Source organism: Balaenoptera musculus, chromosome 12 (assembly GCF_009873245.2).
Source record: "Balaenoptera musculus isolate JJ_BM4_2016_0621 chromosome 12, mBalMus1.pri.v3, whole genome shotgun sequence".
NCBI classification, from domain to species: domain Eukaryota; kingdom Metazoa; phylum Chordata; class Mammalia; order Artiodactyla; family Balaenopteridae; genus Balaenoptera; species Balaenoptera musculus.
Window position 1 is genome coordinate 7,239,729 of NC_045796.1, and position 19,568 is coordinate 7,259,296.

General features: G+C 41.7%; 1 protein-coding gene and 1 pseudogene across 3 annotated transcripts in view; both read left to right on the forward strand.

The window, feature by feature from the left end:
• PRKN (parkin RBR E3 ubiquitin protein ligase) overlaps positions 1 to 19,568 on the forward strand; it is a 1,292,350-nt gene that overhangs the window by 1,156,659 nt on the left and 116,123 nt on the right. The window lies entirely within an intron of this gene.
• LOC118904940 lies at positions 1,759 to 3,855 on the forward strand (annotated as a pseudogene).

A 19,568-nucleotide genomic window follows, 5' to 3' on the forward strand; every position in this document is an offset into this window, starting at 1 on the left:
ACCTTTATTCGTTAACCTTGGACTAAATAAAATCTCCAACCATTTCTTCATCACCAATACAAGCTTCTATTAGCCTGCAAGAAGTGTCACTTAATGTTTTTAACATGTTTAAAAGCAAAATAATGTCTTTTTGAAATGCTTGGTAGGAAATTCCGCAAGAACAATGTTCTCTAATAATTAACCGCACTGGTGAGTTAAAGGCCTTTGGCTTTTCCTCAGGATACCTCACCACCCAACATCATCCAAGTCAATTAACAGACATAATGCTCACTTCCTTGCCGGTCTTACTGCCTAATTAGAACCGCATGTGTTAGTTTGCATCAAAGCCATTTCACCTGGGCTCACTCACCAGTTATTCTGTTAGCAATTCCTATAGGCTGGCTCTTGATTTCCATTCCTTTCCTTTTCATGCCAGATAACTTCTTCACAGAGGGAGTGAGACGGTGAAGCATGGTCTCATTTCATTGTAATTATGGAATGTCCCAGTTAGAGCCAAAGGGAGTGGAAATTTCACACTAATTCCAGCACATCTTCGGTGTTAGAAATTGATCACTGAGTGACTAAATTACAAGTGCCAGGGAAGCCATTGGTGGGATGTTCTGCCCCCCAGCAGCCTTGACATCCCTACAGCTGTCCTTTCGCCGGCACCCATTTTCAATGGCCTTTCTAACCACAGTCATCAACAGTGGGGAACCCTCAATAACATCTTGTGCTTTTAGAAAAATTTTAACGTGAGTTGGAAACATAAATATTTGGATTTTCTCAGGATAAAGCATTTTAAGTGTTTGGGTTCTATATTTGAGCTGGGGTCTCTTTGAAAACATATCCCAGTGCTAGTTGTAAATTGTGACCTCACAAAGAAGACCTTAGAGGGGAAAATTACTAAATACAGCTAAATTCTTTAAATTATGCACTTCCAAAGATGTGTCAGAAGCAGCGACTTTTCTTTAGAATCTTATTTTTTAATATAAAATATCAAACTCCTAGTAACGAAGTTCTTAGTTATTTTGTTCCATTGACCCCTTTGGCAGTTTGATAAAAACTTTAGACGTTATCTTTGAACAATATTTTCTAAAGGCATAGGATTAAACACATAAAATTCAAAAGAAATCCAGTTATCAAAATAATAAAATTAAGTTTGTGATTTGGCATTTGTGCTTCTTTACCGATGCATTTAAATGACACTTCAATACATTTAAGTATAGGAAAGTTAAAATTAAATCTTACTGCTTAGGCCTTTCTCACCTTCTGAGATGGCCCACACTGTCTGTGGGGTGTGTTTCTCTCTAAATAAATCCACTTCTTACCTATCACTTTGTCTCTCACTGAATTCTTTCTGCAATGAGACATCAAGAACCTGAGCTTCATTAAGTCCTGAAACCAGGTAATACATCCAAGAAACAGTCATCCACTGAGTTTTTTCCCCTCATTCATCTCCCTTCAGCCAAACTGAGGAAAAGAGACAGCCACCTGGCAAAGGTCTAGTCCAAGGTGCCTTTGAAATGTTCTGCTGAAGCTCCTCTGGTTCCCCAGCATTCCTGTGAGAAGATAAGCCGTCTCCTGCTAGAGAGGCGTTTGGAAGAAAGAAAGTAGAAAAGAGGTTTGAGACTGGATTCCTACTTCTCCACGAGTCACAAAATGGAATCCCCAACCGTGCAGTCTGGAACTTTCATTTAATGAGAAGACTGAGGCCATAGGATGGCAATCCTTGTGACGTCCTTCTAAGATATCGGCGTAGGGCGCCACCAACCCAGGACGATGCAAGACCACGAGCTGTTCCAGTCCTTTCGGATGCCAGAGGTGGTTGACTTCCGGCAGTACGTGTGCACCCTTCCAACCAACACACTCATGGGCTTCGGTGCGTTCGTGGCGCTCAGCACCTTCTGGTACGCCACGCAGCCGCAGGCCCTGAAGCCACCATGCGACCTGGCCATGCAGTCAGTGGAGGTGGCAGGCAGTGACGGTGCCCGGAGATCCGTGCTCCTGGACAGTGGCAAGCCCTTGGTGTATTTCTACGATGACATCAGAATGTTATATGAAGGTTTCCAGAGGGGCATGCAGGTGTCAAATAACGGCCCTTGTTTAGGCTCTTGGAAACCAGACCAACCCTATGAATGGCTTTCATACAAACAGGTTGCAGAAATGTCAGAGTGTGTGGGCTCGGCGCCGCGCCACAAGGGCTTCAAGGTAGCCGCAGATCAGTTCATCGGCCTATTTTCTCAGAACAGACCTGAGTGGGTGATCATTGAACAGGGATGCTTTACTTATTCGATGGTGATCGTTCCCCTCTACGATACCCTCGGAACTGAAGCAATCACCTTCATCATCAACAAGGCTGAACTCTCTCTGGTTTTTGTGGGCAAGCCAGAGAAGGCCAGCCTCTTTTTAGAAGCTGTAGAAAATAAATTAACAGCATGCCTTAAAACTATTGTTCTCATGGACTCCTACGGCAGTGATGGGTCGGAACAAGGCAAGAAGTGCGGGGTGGAGATCATCAGCATGAAGGCGATGGAGGACCGGGGAAGAGCCCACAGACGGAAGCCCAAGCCTCCAGCACCTGAAGATGTTGCAATAATTTGCTTCACAAGTGGAACTACAGGCAACCCCAAAGGAGCACTGATCACCCATCGAAATGCAGTCAGCGATTGTTCAGCATTTGTGAAAATGACAGAGTACATTCATTACTTCCTCAGATGATACTTTGATCTCTTTCTTGCCTTTTGCCCACGTATTTGAAAAAGTTGTAGAGTGTGTGATGCTGTGTCACGGAGCTAAAATAGGATTTTTCCAAGGAGATATCAGGTTGCTTATAGATGATCTCAAGGCATTTCAACCCACCGTCTTCCCTGTGGTCCCCAGACTGCTGAACCGGATGTTTGACTGACTTTTTGCTCAGGCAAACACCATGCTGAAGCGATGGCTGTTGGACTTTGCCTCCAAAAGGAAAGAAGCCAAGCTTCACAGTGGCATCATTAGAAACAACAGCCTGTGGGATAAGTTGACCATCCATAAAATAGAGTCGAGCCTGGGAGGAAAAGTGAGGCTGACGATCAGAAGAGCGGCGCCCGTGTCCGCCGCCGTGCTGACCTTCCTGAGAGCCTCGCTGGGCTGCCAGTTCTACGAAAGCTACGGACAGACTGAGTGCACCGCCGGGTGCTGCCTGACTGTGCCTAGGGACTGGACCACAGGCCATGTTGGTGCCCCAATGCCTTGCAACATTGTAAAGCTTGTCGATGTGGAAGAAATGACTTACATGGCTGCCAAGGGCGAGGGCAAGGGGTGTGTGCAAGGGGCTAATGTATTTCAAGACTACTTAAAGGACCCAGCAAACACAGCAGAAGCTCTGGATAAAGATGGCTGGTTGCACACAGGGGACATTGGAAAGTGGTTATCAAATGGCACCTGGAAGATCATCGACAGGAAAAAGCACATCTTTAAACTGGCGCAAGGAGAGTACATAGCTCTGGAGAAGATCGAAAACATCTACCAGTGAAGTGAACCTGTCGCTCAGGTGTTCGTCACGGAGGAGAACTTGCAGGCAATTTCTCATAGTAATTATGGTACCAGACGTTGAGACGCTAGGTCCCTGGGCCCGCGAAAGAGAGGCTTTGAAGGCTCCTTTGAAGAACCTGTGCAGAAACAAGGATGTCAAAAAGCTATTCTAGAAGACATGGTGAGACTTGGGAAGGATTCTGGCCTAAAACCATTTGAATAGGTCCTTTGACCTGTCTCCACCCTGAATTATTCTCTGTCAACAACGGCCTTCTGACCCCAACAATGAAGGCTAAAAGGCCAGAGCTTTGGAATTATTTCAGGTCACAGATCCTTGAACTTTGTTCCACCGTCAAAATCTAATGCGAGGAAGGAAGCTGGGAAGAGGCCGCACGCCTCCGCGGTCTTCTTCTGCCCGTGGCCCCAGTGGGTAGTTTTGACAACGGCAAGTAGGGAAGGAGCATCTTTGTCTGCCTCGTGCATTCAGATTCTCGTCATAGTAAGCTTAGAGGGAATGGAACACTGCCTTATGGTCACCTCGCATTGCAGACCATGTTCACGGTGATACACAATTTCCAAAATGAGCCTTAAAAAAATTGTAAAGGGGAAACTACAAATGTCCTAAGTTATTTACCACTTCCTCAGTTTAAAAGGAGGGTGAAAACTTGTCTCTCTGTTTTGCTAACCAAGTAGTTAGGACTTTGCTATTTCTGAGATGTCTGCTACTTGCTGCAAATTCTGCAGGTGTCTGCTGCTCCGAAGAGTACCGTGCACTGGAGGGACCCATCCCTTATAAACAAGAACTGCCCCAGCTGCAGGAGGTTGCAAGTGGACCAGAGGTTTTTCTTTTTTTTAATCCCTGCCACCTTCCCTTCCCCATCTCACACCACCCTTCTGATTAACCCCTGTCACTCCTGTCAGAGTAGAATGTTCTCCGTGAAGCAGAGGACGGACCTAGCTCAGAACAACGCAAGTAAAGATGCATGGCCGCTCACCACTGCGGGGGGATTCTGGCACCCACAGAGCAGTATATTCTCTGACCCTCTTCTCCAGACCCGATTCCCTCCCTCCATCCCTTCCCAGGGGTTATTTAAAAATCTGTCTTAGACTCTGCAGTGAAGACAAGCATTTCAACAAGGAAACAATTACCTGGATCAACCATGTTCAACTGTGACACCTCAATAACTGTACACTTTACCTTCACTGAACCTGTCGCTCTGTCTGTGATGGTTTTGGGGTTTTTTTAACATCTTTATTGGAGTATAATTGCTTTACAGTGTTGTGCTAGTTTCTGCTGTATAACAAAGTGAATCAGCTATATGTATACATATATCCCCATATCCCCTCCCTCCTGCGTCTCCCTCCCACCTTCTCCATCCCAACCCTACAGGTGGTCGCAAAGCACCGAGTTCATCTCCCTGTGCCATGCAGCTTCTTCCCACTAGCTAACTATTTTACTTTTGGTAGTGTATATATGTCAATGCTACTCGCCCACCTCGTCCAAGCCCACCCTTCCCCCTCCCCATGTCCCCAAGACCACTCTCCACGTCTGTGACTTTACTCCTGTCCTGCCCCTAGGTTCATCAGAACCTTTTTTTTTTTTTAATTCCATATATATGTGTTAGCATACATATGTGTTTCACTTTCTGACTTACTTCACTCTGTATGACAGACTCTAGGTCCATCCATCTCACTACAAATAACTCAATTTCATTTCTTTTTATGGCTGAGTAATATTCTGTTGTATATATGTACCACATCTTCTTTATCCATTCATCTGTTAATGGACACTTAGGTTGCTTCCATGTTCTGGCTATTGTAAATAGTGCTGCAATGAACATAGTGATACATGACTCTTTGAATTATGGTTTTCTCAGGGTATATGCCCGCTAGTGGGATTGCTGGGTTGTATGGTACTTCTATTTTTAGGCTTTTAAGGAACGTCCATACTGTTCTCCACTTTGGCTGTATCAATTTACATTCCCACCAACAGTGCAAGAGGGTTACCTTTTCTCCACACCCTCTCCAGCATTTGCTGTTTGTATATTTTGATGATGGCCATTCTGACCGGTTTGAGGAGATACCTCATTCTAGATTTGATTTGCATTTCTTTAATGATTAATGATGTTGAGCATCCTTTCATGTGTTTGTTGGCAATCTGTATATCTTCTTTGGAGAAATGTCTATTTAGGTCTTCTGCCCATTTTTGGATTGAGCTGTTTTTTGATATTGAGCTGCATGAGCTGCTTGTAAATTTTGGAGATTAATCCTTGGTCAGTTGCTTCGTTTGCAAATATTTTCTTCCATTCTGAGGGTTGTCTTTTCATCTTTTTTATGGTTTCCTTTGCTGTGCAAAAGCTTTTAAGTTTCATTAGGTCCCATTTGTTTATTTTTGTTTTAATTTCCATTTCTCTAGGAGGTGGGTCAAAAAGGATCTTGCTGTGATTTGTGTCATAGAGTGTTCTGCCTATGTTTTCCTGTAAGAGTTTTATAGTGTCTGGCCTTACATTTAGGTCTTTAATCCATTTTGAGTTAATTTGTGTGTATGGTGTAAGGAATTGTTCTAATTTCATTCTTTTACATGTAGCTGTCCAGTTTTCCCAGCACCACTTATTGAAGAGGCTGTATTTTTTCCATTGTATACTGTTGCCTCCTTTATCAAAGATAAGGTGACCATATGTGTGTGGGTTTATCTCTGGGCTTTCTAGCCTATGCCATTAATCTATATATCTGTTTCTGTGCCAGTACCATACTGTCTTGATTACTGTAGCTTTGTAGTATAGTCTGAAGTCAGGGAGCCTGATTCCTCCAGCTCCATTTTTCTTTCTCAAGATTGCTTTGGCTACTCGGGGTCTTTTGTGTTTCCATACAAATTGTGAAATTTTTTGTTCTAGTTCTGTGAAAAACGCCACTGGTAGTTTGCGAGGGATTGCATTGATTCTGTAGATTGCTTTGGGTAGTATAGTCATTTTCACAATGTTGGTTCTTCTAATCCAAGAACATGGTATATTTCTCCATCTGTTTCTATCATCTTTAATTTCTTTCATCAGTGTCTTATAGTTTTCTGCATACAGGTCTTTTGTCTCCTTAGGTACGATTATTTCTAAGTATTTTATTCTTTTTGTTGCAATGGTAAATGGGAGGGTTTTCGTAATTTCTCTTTCAGATTTTTCATCATTATTGTATAGGAATGCAAGAGATTTCTGTGCGCTAATTTTGTATCCTACTACTGTACCAAATTCATTGATTAGCTCTAGTAGTTTTCTGGTAGCATCTTTAGCATTCTCTGTGTATAGTATCATGTCATCTGCAAACAGTGACAGTTTTACTTCTTCTTTTCTGATTTGGATTCCTTTTATTTCTTTTTCTTCTCTGATTGCTGTGGCTAAAACTTCCAAAACTATGCTGAATAATAGTGGTGAGAGTGGGCAATCTTGATCTTAGAGGAAATGGTTTCAGTTTTCCACCACTGAGAATGATGTTGGCTGTGGGTTTGTCATATATGGCCTTTATTATGTTGAGGTAGGTTCCCTCTATGCCTACTTTCTGGAGGGTTTTTATCATAAATGGGTGTTTGAATTTTTGTCAAAAGCTTTTTCTGCATCTATTGAGATTATCATATGGTTTTTATCCTTCAATTTGTTAATATGGTATATCACATTGACTGATTTGTATATATTGAAGAATCCTTGCATTCCTGGGAAAAACCCCACTTGATCATGATGTATGATCCTTTTAATGTGCTGTTGGATTCTGTTTGCTAGTATTTTGTTGAGGATTTTTGCATCTATGTTCATCAGAGATATTGACCTGTAGTTTTCTTTTTTTGTAACATCTTTGTCTGGTTTTGGTATCAGGGTGATGGTGGCCTCATAGAATGAGTTTGGGAGTGTTCCTCCCTCTGCTATATTTTGGAAGAGTTTGAGAAGTATAGGTGTTAGCTCTTCTCTAAATGTTTGATAGAATTTGCCTGTGAAGCCATCTAGTCCTGGGCTTTTGTTTGTTGGAAGATTTGTAACCACAGTTTCCATTTCAGTGCTTGTGATTGGTCTGTTTATATTTTCTGTTTCTTCCTGGTTCAGTCTCAGAAGGTTGTGCTTTTCTAAGAATTTGTCCATTTCTTCCAGGTTGTCCAATTTATTGGCATATAGCTGCTTGTAGTCATCTCTCATGATCCTTTGTATTTCTGCAGTGTCAGTTGTTACTTCTTTTTCATTTCTAATTCTGTTGATATGAGTCTTCTCCCTTTTTTTCTTGTTGAGTCTGGCTAATGGTTTATCAATTTTGTTTATCTTCTCAAAGAACGAACTTTTAGTTTTATTGATCGTTGCTATTGTTCTTTCTTTCCTTTTCATTTATTTCTGATCTGATCTTTATGATTTCTTTCCTTCTGCTAACTTTGGGGGTTTTTTGTTCTTCTTTCTCTAATTGCTTTTAGGTGTAAGGTTAGGTTGTTTATTTGAGATGTTTCTTGTTTCTGAGGTAGGGTTTGTATTGCTATAAGCTTCCCTTAGAACTGCTTTTCCTGCATCCCATGGGTTTTGGGTCATCGTGTTTTCATTGTCATTTGTTTCTAGGTATTTTTTTGATTTCCTCTTTGATTTCTTCAGTGATCTCTTCGTTATTAGTAGTGTATTGTTTAGCCTCCATGTGTTTGTATTTTTTTACAGTTTTTTTCCTACAATTGATATCTAGTCTCATAGCATTGTGGTTGGAAAAGATACTTGATACAATTTCAATTTTCTTAAAATTACCAAGCCTTGATTTGTGACCCAAGATATGGTCTATCCTGGAGAATGTTCCATGAGCACTTGAGAAGAAAGTGTGTTCTATTGTTTTTGGATGGAATGTCCTATAAATATCAATTAAGTCCATCATGTTTAATATGCCATTTAAAGCTTGTGTTTCCTTATTTATTTTCATTTTGGATGATATGTCCATTGGTGAAAGTGGGGTGTTAAAGTCTCCCATTATGATTGTGTACTGTTGATTTCCCCTTTTGTGGCTGTTAGCATTTGCCTTATGTATTAAGGTGCTCCTATGTTGGGTGCATAAATATTTACAATTGTTATATCTTCTTCTTGGATTGATCCCTTGATTATTATGTAGTGTCCTTCTTTGTCTCTTGTAATAGTCTTTATTTTAAAGTCTGTTTTGTCTGATATGAGAATTGCTACTCCAGTTTTCTTTTGATTTCCATTTGCATGGAATATCTTTTTCCATCCCCTCACGTTCAGTCTGTATGTGTCCCTAGGTCTGAAGTGGGTCTCTTGTAGGCAGCATATGTACGGGTCTTGTTTTTTTATCCATTCAGCCAGTCTATGTCTTTTGGTTGGAGCATTTAATCCATTTACATTTAAGGTAATTATCGATATGTATGTTCCTATTACCATTTCTTAATTATTTTGTGTTTGTTATTATAGGTCTTTTCCTTCTCTTGTGTTTCCTGCCTAGAGAATTTCCTTTAGCATTTGTTGTAAAGCTGGTTTGGTGGTGCTGAATTCTCTTAGCTTTTGCATATTTGTAAAAGTTTTAATTTCTCCTTTGAATCTGAATGAGATCCTTGCTGGATAGAATAATCTTGGTTGTAGGTTTTTCCCTTTCATCAGTTTAAATATGTCCTGCCACTCCCTTCTGGCTTGCAGAGTTTCCACTGAAAAATCAGCTGTTAACCTTATGGGGATTCCCTTGTATGTTATTTGTTGCTTTTCCCTTGCTGCTGTCAGTATTTTTTCTTTGTATTTAATTTTTGATAGTTTGATTAATATGTGTCTCAGCATGTTTCTTTTTGGGTTTATCCTGTATGGTATTCTCTGTGCTTCCTGGACTTGATTGACTATTTCCTTTCCCATGTTAGAGAAGTTTTCAACTATAATCTCTTCAAATATTTTCTCAGATCCTTTCTTTTTCTCTTCTTCTTCTGGGACCCCTATAATTCAAATGTTGGTGCATTTAATGTTATCCCAGAGGTCTCTGAGACTGTCCTCAATTCTTTTCATTCTTTTTTCTTTATTCTGCTCCCTGGCAGTTATTTCCACCATTTTATCTTCTAGCTCACTTATCCGTTCTTCTCTCTCAGTTATTCTTTTACTGATTCCTTCTAGAGAATTTTTTAATTTCAGTAATTGTGTTGTCCATCACTGTTTGTTTGCTCTTTAGTTCTTCTAGATCCTTGTTAAATATTTCTTGCATTTTCTCCATTCTGTTTCCGAGATTTTGGATCATCTTTACTATCATTACTCTGAATTCTTTTTCAGGTAGCATGCCTATTTCATCTTCATTTATTTGGTCTTGTAGGTTTTTACCTTGCTCCTTCGTCTGTAACAAATGTTTTTGTCGTTTCTTTTTTTTTTCTTTTTTAATGGGTGGTGCTGTGTTCCTGTCATACTGGTTGTTTGGCCTGAGACATCCAGCACTGGAGTTTGCAGGCAGTTGCATAGAGTCAGGTCTTTGTGCTCAGATGAAGACCTCCAGGAGGTCTCACTTCAATTGATATTCCCTGGGGTCTGAGGTTCTCTGTTAATCCAGAGGTTTGGACTCAGAGCTCCCACCACAGGAGCTCAGGCCTGACCTCTGGCCTGAGAACCAAGATCACGCAAGCTTTGTGGCAAGGTAAAAAAAAAAAAAAAAAGAAAAAAATAGAGCAGTACAATATCAAAGAATAAAATACAAAATAAAATTAGAAAGATAAAAAATGTATTAGGAAAAATAAAACTATAATTGAAACAACTGCAACAAGGTAAAATAAAACCACAACAGAAAAAAAGGGGTAGGGGTGAACAAGCCAAAAGGAAAGATCACTAACAAAGTATAAAGAATAAAATAAAATTAGAGGGCTTCCCTGGTGGCACAGTGGTTGAGAATCTGGCTGCCAATGCAGGGACACAGGTTCGAGCCCTGGTCTGGAAGATCCCACATGCTGCGGAGCAAGTGGGTCCGTGAGCACAGCTACTGAGCCTGCGCGTCTGGAGCCTGTGCTCCGCAACAAGAGAGGCCGTTGATAGTGAGAGGCCCGCGCACCGCGATGAAGAGTGGCCCCCACTTGCCGCAACTAGAGAAAGCCCTCGCACAGAAACGAAGACCCCAACACAGCCAAAAATAAATAGAAATAATAATAATAAATAAATTTTTAAAAAAAACATCTGCTATAATAAAATAAAATAGAAAAATAAAAGATTTATTAGGAAAAATAAAAATAATAAAAATCAACAACAATGAATCAACATGGTAAAACAGAACCCCAATCTAAAAGAGGAAAAAGAAAAGAAAAAATAAAAAAGCCTTGGCTATGGGGGTGGAGTTTAGGCACGGTGGGGTTTAGGATAGGGTGGGACCTAGGCGGGTGGGAGGGTGACGTTTGAGCATGCGGCGGGGCCTAGGCAGGGGCGACTTCAAGCGTGGGGTGGGGCCTCTGTTTAGGACCTTCCCGGAAAGGGGAGAGGCAGTCACAAGTAGAACCTCTGGATTGTGGAGTTCCGGGAGTTTGGAGGTAGGGCCCTGAGTGAGGGTGTGTGTGGGGGGTTTAGGCTCAGCGTGTGTGGAGGGGTCTCAGAGGGGGGTCTCCGAGTGTAGACGTAGGTCCCTGGGTGGGGGTGAGGGGCGGGGGCTTGGGCTCTGAGCGGCAGGAGGGAGGCTCTGAGGGCAGAGGATTGGGCCTGGGAGCCCATCAGGCTTCCCTGTGCCTACGTGGACAGGGAAAGCGCTGGCCCCATTCCCTTCCTCTCCTTCGCACCCCTCCCCCCACCATCTCCCCCAATGTCTCCCCCATCCCCGCTGGACCCCTAACCATGGGTGGGTCCCGCTGGGTGTAGGAAGTCCTCCCCTCCCCCAGCCGCCCCTCAGGGGTGCCGGTCCCGGAGGTCCGGCCTTTACTTTTGCTCCCCCTTCCCTTCCTCCCACTCCCTCAGGACCCACGTGGCTGGAGGGGGCCTCAGTGGGCACAGGATCAGGCCCGGATCTCAACAGGTTCCTGGGGGTCCAAGTTGGCAGGGGAAACCTGGCCACACTCCCTTTCGATCCTCTGCCCTCCCAATGGTTCCCCAATTTCCCCCTTCGCGTGTAGGATCCCTTCCCCTCCCCCAGCCGCCCCTCAGGGGCGCCAGTCCCCTCCCTCCTCCCCCTTAACTCCCCACAAGCCCCTCGTCCTACCCGGGCACTGGGGGTTCCTCCCGTCCCCTTAGGTGTCCGTGGTCCCCCACTGGTGCCTGGTAGGTGCCCTAGTTGTGAGAAGACGTGAATTCCGCATCCTCCTAGTACGCCATCTTGACTCCACTCCTGTGATGGTTTTTAATGTGGTTTTCATATCAAAAGAGTGCATTGTGATTAAGTGGCTTTTTTCCCCAGAGTAAACTCTCAGGTAAGGCATGTCTTTAAAAATATTAAGGGAGTAGATACACTTGGGTACTTATTGAAATGGACGGTGATAAATAAATGCTCTTCTGTCATAAGGCTACCTGATTTCTGTGAAATGTATTTGACAAGCCAAAATTCTAGGACAACAGGAGTCTGGAAAACTTATTTCCTGGGATTAACTTCTCAAGGGTTTTTTTTTTTTTAAGTTAATTTGGGAAATTAGCAGCATTTCACTTTACTGCAAGTCTTTGCCACATGTGACTGAATTTAGTTGTCAATTATACATTAAAAGCAGTTGTTTTTTGGATACATGAGTACCTGTATTATACAGGCACAACAGGGTTTGCCCCAAAGAGTTGTCGTTGTAATAACACTATGTGGTAGCCTAACTTCACACGTGTATTTTTTCCTTTTTAACAGCTTTATTGGAGTATAATTGCTTTACAATGGTGTGTTAGTTTCTGCTTTATAACAAAGTGAATCAGCTATACACATACATATATTCCCATATCTCCTCCCTCTTGCGTCTCCCTCCCACCCTCCCTATCCCACCCCTCTAGGTGGTCACAAAGCACTGAGCTGATCTCCCTGTGCTATGCGGCTTACACCTGTATTCTTAATTGCACAAGAAGTCAATAATTTGTCACATTGGGGTTTTGAATGTTTGCTTTAAGTGTTGGCTATTTCTATGTTTTATAAACCAACAGAGAATTTCCAAAAACAATGAAGGAAACCAAAATAAATAATTCTGCATTTCAAAAAAAAAAATCTTACTGCTTAAAAACACGTCAGTGCAAAGAACATTTCTGCTTAATTGGAATGAGAACATTAAACTGTGGGGTTGTCTTTGTCTCACCTCCTTCCTCCTCATGATCAAGAAACAACTGTAGACAAGAATACTGTGAAGCAAAACGTGTGTCTGGGTCACCAATGTGAGAAGAGGTGACGCCTGCATTTGCCCCCAGTTTGAAGCTACATCACACAAGTAACCAAGACAAGAGCAATCACATGCCATCCACCTCAAATTGAAGTAATATTGAACATAAATGATGTCTCAAGTTATCTGCAGCAATTCCAATATGACATGAAAAATGTCTGTGATTCTTATTTATGACAAAGTCACAGATGCCACTACTACTACTGATATTTTTTCCTATATTCATAATTTTTTAAACTGTTCAATTTTAGGTAGAAGTTAGTAAAATTAATATATTAGTGTATTTCACAAATTCCACAGACTCCCATTAACAGCCCCCAATGCTATAGGAAATAAGAAACTCATGGAGCCATAATTCAAATCCATTCTACACAGGAGAGGTGGGTGATTTACTCATAACTTTGGAAAGAGTGACAAGTCATGCTTTGGCTTGGGAGCAGACACTTCACAGAGACCATTGGTTCTGCTCTGTTTTTCCAGGAAATCTAGTTCTGCCTCTGCTTCGGTGGGTAGGTTTTCACAGTTCTGGAATTTAGTATTAGAAAACCACTAGTCTACACACATAAGTCGTGTCCTTCAACCTCGTTATAGCATATATAAATGTGCCACCGCACCTGCCCCTCCTTTCTTTTCAAACTCAGACAGGGAAAGTGGGTGCCACTTATTGGGTTTTTTTAACCCCAACACCTTCTGCAGTTAAGATTCATTCTCCTCTAAAAACTGTTTGTTCCATTTAAACCACTCTAATTATTACAGTGTTTTTCTTTATATCTAGCTGAACTCAACCACCCTCTGTTGTCCCAAGTACTCAGAAAACCTCAGTCCTACTGTGAAAATAAGAAACGTGTTTGCAGGTCATAGCATCCATCACTATCTGCGGAATATTACCAACTCCACCCAACAGACATGCATACGCCCTTTCTTTTTTTTTTTTTTTAAGTATTTGTTTATTTATTTATTTATAGCTGTGTTGGGTCTTCGTTTCTGTGCGAGGGTTTTCTCTAGTTGCGGCAAGCGGGGCCACTCTTCATCGCGGTGCGCGGGCCTCTCACTATCGCGGCCTCTCCTGTTGCAGAGCACAGGCTCCAGACGCGCAGGCTCAGTAGTTGTGGCTCACGGGCCTAGTTGCTCCGTGGCATGTGGGATCTTCCCAGACCAGGGCTCAAACCCGTGTCCCCTGCATTGGCAGGCAGATTCTCAACCGCTGCGCCACCAGGGAAGCCCTGCCCTTTCTTTTTAACACACTTAAAACATTAGATTTGGTCTTTCAAAAATTTCTCAGATGAGCAGAAACTTCTCCATGTGCTTCAGTATTTTTTAATGTCTCCCAGAGATGATGTTAAAACTGCAAGGAATGCAGGTAAAGTCTTGGCACAGCAAAGGAAAACTCTCCACTCCTTCATTCTGTTTTATCTTTCTATTAATGTTGCCAAAGATTAATTTTTGTAGCCACACTATACTATTAATTCTCTTTATTACACACGCTGCTGTTAAGCGATGACTCACACAGCCAGTTTAGCTATTATATACATGCTAGTGTTGGGATTTATACGGCTCTGCAAAAGTGTATTCTGTTAATCTTGTTAGATTAGCCCATGAATTCAGACTGCTGGGATGCTGTTGAATCCTGATTCTCTTTTCACTCTACCTTCCAATTCAAGATCATATAAATTACTTCATTATTCCATCAATGGCTATTTTCAAGTTGTTAATAAAAATACTTAAGAGGGATGCACTCCTTATTACCCACCCCATGAGTCTCCATTGCTTTCTCTCCTGTGTATTGAGGGTTTATTGTTTGGGTTGGGTTGGGTTGGGCTTTTGCATCCTTAAAATGTCTGGCCTAGAGCTGACATTATGCTAGGTACATTATGCTAGGTATTTGTGGCTTTGAATTCATGAACAAATATTCTTCTGATTATAAAACTGCTTATGTATATCTGTGAAGAAAATAAAATCCCCCAATAACCCCAAAAACCAGAAACTGTAAACTCTACTAATGTTTGGCTATATTTCTTTCTATATTATAGAAATATATTCTATATTTCTTTTCTTATAGGATATTTTCTGTTTCTTTCACTCTGCTTACCTCCTGGTCTTCCTCTGTCTCTCCCTTTGGTAAGAGGCAATGATTAAGTCCAGTCCTAACATCTGCAGGACCTGGGATGAGTGAATAAATGCGGCTCCACAGAACCCACATCTGAATAGTTTTAAATTATAAATCAAGCTAGCAAACTGTCCAATAAAATAGATCCTATCCTCTTTACCTTGAGGAGTACACCTTCATAAGGACCTAGTAGGCGATATTCTAATTTAGAATTCTCCAACCCCTCAGGATTCTTTACCAGAACTTAGTGCTACTGGGAAAGTCAGTCCCTCCCCAGCCCTATCCCCTTGTCTTGTCCAGCTCTGCCCAGTATAGAAGGATCCTTGCACACACATAGGTGGACACCCAGCCTGCAAACCAAGGTCTGTCCACATCTCCTACACACAGCAGCTCCTTGGTCACCCTGGCGCTGGGGGTGGCACACTCCTGGTAAGACAAGTCAAGCCTCAGGAGGATGGAGAAGGGAAGCTGCCCGCCAAACATGTAGCTTCCTAGAAGCCCCACAGAAACCTATAGCTCATGGACCAGCCCTAGTGCAAGTAAGGCTGGGAAAAGTAGTCTTTTCCTGGGCACAACCTTAAAGTTCTGTTCATGAGGAAGGAGAGGAGCATGGATACTGGGTAGGTATTAGTGGTCTCTGCCACTCCTGACTGGCTCCCACCAGCCTTCAAGATTTACCTCAAGCATCATCATCACCAGAAAGCCTTACCTATATCCCCAGATAAGGCTCAGCACCTCCCATCTGCATTCCATTAGCAATCTGCATTTTAAAACATTGTACTGAAGTTATTTTTATGTTTTCCACATTGGACTATCAACTTATAGAAAGAAGCCTGTCTGATTAATCATCATGCCATAAGCCCAGCACATAGGAGAAGTTGGTAAATGTATGTTGAACTGAACTCATCTGAAGTTAATAATTTATATGCTCTCTGTGGGCTGGAACTGTGTCTGTATTATGTATATCTATATCACAGACTGCCCTTACTAATATTTATAGATGAATGAGTAAATAAATTACAGTCAGGACTAAAGAGCATAGATGGAAGAAGTCTCTCTCAAAATGCCTCCTTCTCAGTACATTTAAAAAGATAACTATTTATGAACACAAATGGTTCCCTCAGCAGCAGGACACTGATGAGCAGTAATGAAAGAGGCTTCTTAATCCAGAGGCAACATGGAGGGGAAAAAATGAAATCAGTGACAAACAAGTGTCATTTCTGGGACATAGCACACACCACAGAGAGAAGGTCAGCTTCTATATGAGGTCTCTAATCCAGCCAGGAGCTCCAGATCTATGTCTCTTGACTAGATTCCATTCCTGGACCCTAAAAAGAATGCTTTACTTCGGCCACCAGGAAAAGAAGAATAAAAATCCAACGTTATCTAACTTCACTTGCGTGTCACGGAAAAGAAGCAGCTTGTACATAAGACTGAGAACCACATTCTCACTAAGAGGACCCTGAGATTCTTCTCTGTTTCGTGCAGTACTTGATAGCTTTAAAATAAATATATCTATCACTTGTCAGAAAGCCTGTCCTTGGTGTCTCGGTATTTTTGTGTGTACGTACAGATGTCTGCTATAGCAACACGGCTGCGTATTGATTTAAAGTTAGGCCTCATCTTTTTTTTTTTTTTAAACATCTTTATTGGAGTATAATTGCTTTACAATGGTGTGTTAGTTTCTGCTTTATAACAAAGTGAATCAGTTATACATATACATATGTTCCCATATCTCTTCCCTCTTGCATCTCCCTCCCTCCCACCCTCCCTATCCCACCCCTCTAGGTGGTCACAAAGCACCGAGCTGATCTCCCTGTGCTATGCGGCTGCTTCCCACTAGCTATCTATTTTACGTTTGGTAATGTATATATGTCCATGCCACTCTCTCACCCTGTCACATCTCACCCCTCCCCCTCCCCATATCCTCAAGTCCATTCTCTAGTAGGTCTGTGTCTTTATTCCCATCTTGCCACTAGGTTCTTCATGACCTTTATTTTCCCTTAGATTCCATATATATGTGTTAGCATACTGTATTTGTTTTTCTCTTTCTGACTTACTTCACTCTGTATGACAGACTCTAACTCATCTTACTTTGAGAGTATTCCTCACCAGAAAGGATGGCACATCTCAGAGATGTACTGACTTTTCTCTTAATATACAAACTGTACTTTCAAATCCCAATATACACAGCCTCTGGGTTAGCTGAGTTAAGTAGAACTGTTTAAGCTTCTGCCTAAACAGATCAGAGTGGATGAGTGCAAAAATGGGAGTTAAACTAAAGAGAAAACTTAAAAATATTTTCTACATTCCCACAATAACAAAAAGCTCAAGTCAAACAGGACATACATTTCTTGGAATTTTTAAAACCCATCAGTGATCTGAGATTGAAAAGAAAACTAAATGAACAAAATTACTAAAAGAAGAGAAGAGATCCATAGATGCTTTTAACCCTGGCAGGGCAGTAGGAAAAGCAGAAATCTGCCACAGAGGAAGGAGAAACTGGCTGAACTTTTAAAGGACGTTTAATAGATACACATGGTCTAAAGAGATAAAGTAGAATCTGAGAATGTCCCAGCCAAAAAATGAATCTGAACCCATCAGGGTTGATTTTGCCAAAGACTGGGAACCAAGCAGGAGAATAAGAGACATCCCTACCAGGCATACCAGCCATTCACAGAGTACAAGGCAACAGCTTCCAAAGGTCAGGGCCAGAGCAGGAGAGCTGAGACAAATACCTGTGTGTAACCTGGGCCTTCACTGAGTGCACTGAAGTGGCCCTTCAGAGGCTGGGCCAAGGTAGCAAGGTGGCTATGGATCTTCTGTGACACAGAAAGTCGAGCACAGCACATGGCAGCAAAGAGAATTCTATACAGTGACCAAAAATTCTGGCATCCAGGCTTAAAGTGGAATGAGATCTCCTGTGATTAGAAAAGCTGGAGTGTAGCCTATAAAGAATTGAGAGATTTCTAGAGTCTCACCATACTGAGATCGAAAGCCCTGCTGAAGGAAGAGACCTGATCCTTCCCTCAAAACATTTGAAGTGAGTGGTGAATGGAATCGAGCTAAAGCTGCAACAAAGCCCAGATCCGCCTCAATTACAGATTAAATTGACTCAACACTCCACACTAACAGTTTGAAAGAGTCACTCCCTCTCCTGGGAGTAAATGTTATTTAATTTGGTCTTTACTGTTCTTTCATACACAATGTCTGGCATACAATTTTAAAAATTATGCAAAATTCAAAGAAGCAAGAAAATGTGATCCATAGTCAAGAGAGGAAATAGTCAAAAGAAGTAGAACCAACCACAGAAATGAATATTAGTGGACACAGATTTAAGAATAACTTTAAGCATTCTAAAACATATTTTAAGTAATGGAAACTTTGTTTAAATAGGAAATTTAAGCAGAGAGGTGAAAACCATGAAAAAGAACCAATTGGAAATGCTAGAAATAAAAATTATGTTATCAGGATTGACTAAGTCTTTGATCTTGAAGAGAGGTCAATATAAACTGTTCAAACAGAAACACAAAGTGTAAAAAAGTGATGAAGATCAAACAGAACATCCAAGGTCTGCAGGACAACATCAGACAGTCCAACACACATCTAATTGGAATCCAAGCAGGAAACAAAAGAAAGAATGGGGTAGAAGAAATATTTGAAGACACAATGGTTGAAATTTTTCCAAAATTGATGAAAAATATCAAACCACAAATGCAAAAAGCACAGTGAATTCCAAGTAGGATCAGTACAAAGAAAACCATACATATACAAATCATAGTCAAAATGCTGAAAACCCAAGATAAAGAGATAATTTTACATACAGGAGAACAATGATGGGAATGAGGCCTGAATTCTCCATCAAAAATAATGGAGGGGGGGCTTCCCTGGTGGCGCAGTGGTTGAGAATCTGCCTGCCAATGCAGGGGACACGGGTTCGAGCCCTGGTCTGGGAAGATCCCACATGCCGCGGGGCAACTGGGCCCGTATGCCACAACTACTGAGCCTGCGCGTCTGGAGCCTGTGCTCCGCAACAAGAGAGGCCACGATAGTGAGAGGCCTGTGCACCGCGATGAAGAGTGGCCCCCACTTGCCACAACTGGGGAAAGCCCTCGCACAGAAATGAAGACCCAACACAGCCAAAAATAAATAAATAAAAAATAAATTTAAAAAAAAAGAAGAAAAATAATGGAGGCCAGGAAACAAGGGAATGACACCTTTCAATACTGTTAAGTATTGAAAGGGAAAAACTTGCCATACTAATATTCTATATCTAGCAAAAAAAAATTCCTCAAAATAAAGGCCAAAATAAAATGACATTTTTAGACAGACAAAAGCTGACAATTCGTCTCCAGTAGACTAGCAACAGGAACTGTGAAAATGTAGATCAGCTGTGAGATGATAAAAAAAGAAAATTCTAATATTAAGAAGTTGTCATTACCAAGACAAACAAGCCAGAAAGCACGTCACCCCTCAAGATGAGCTGCTGAGCCACTCCCACAAGCATAGTCGGTGCCGCCCTGAGGCACCACAGCCTGAAGCAGATCCCATTCTAGAAGGTCTTGACTACATGAATGAGGACTGATCTTCTAAAACTGTTATCTCTGTTGCTGCCACTTTTCACATGTTCCACAGTGCCTGAGTCGATGATTTGAAGAGTTTTCCAAGCGCTCACAAACA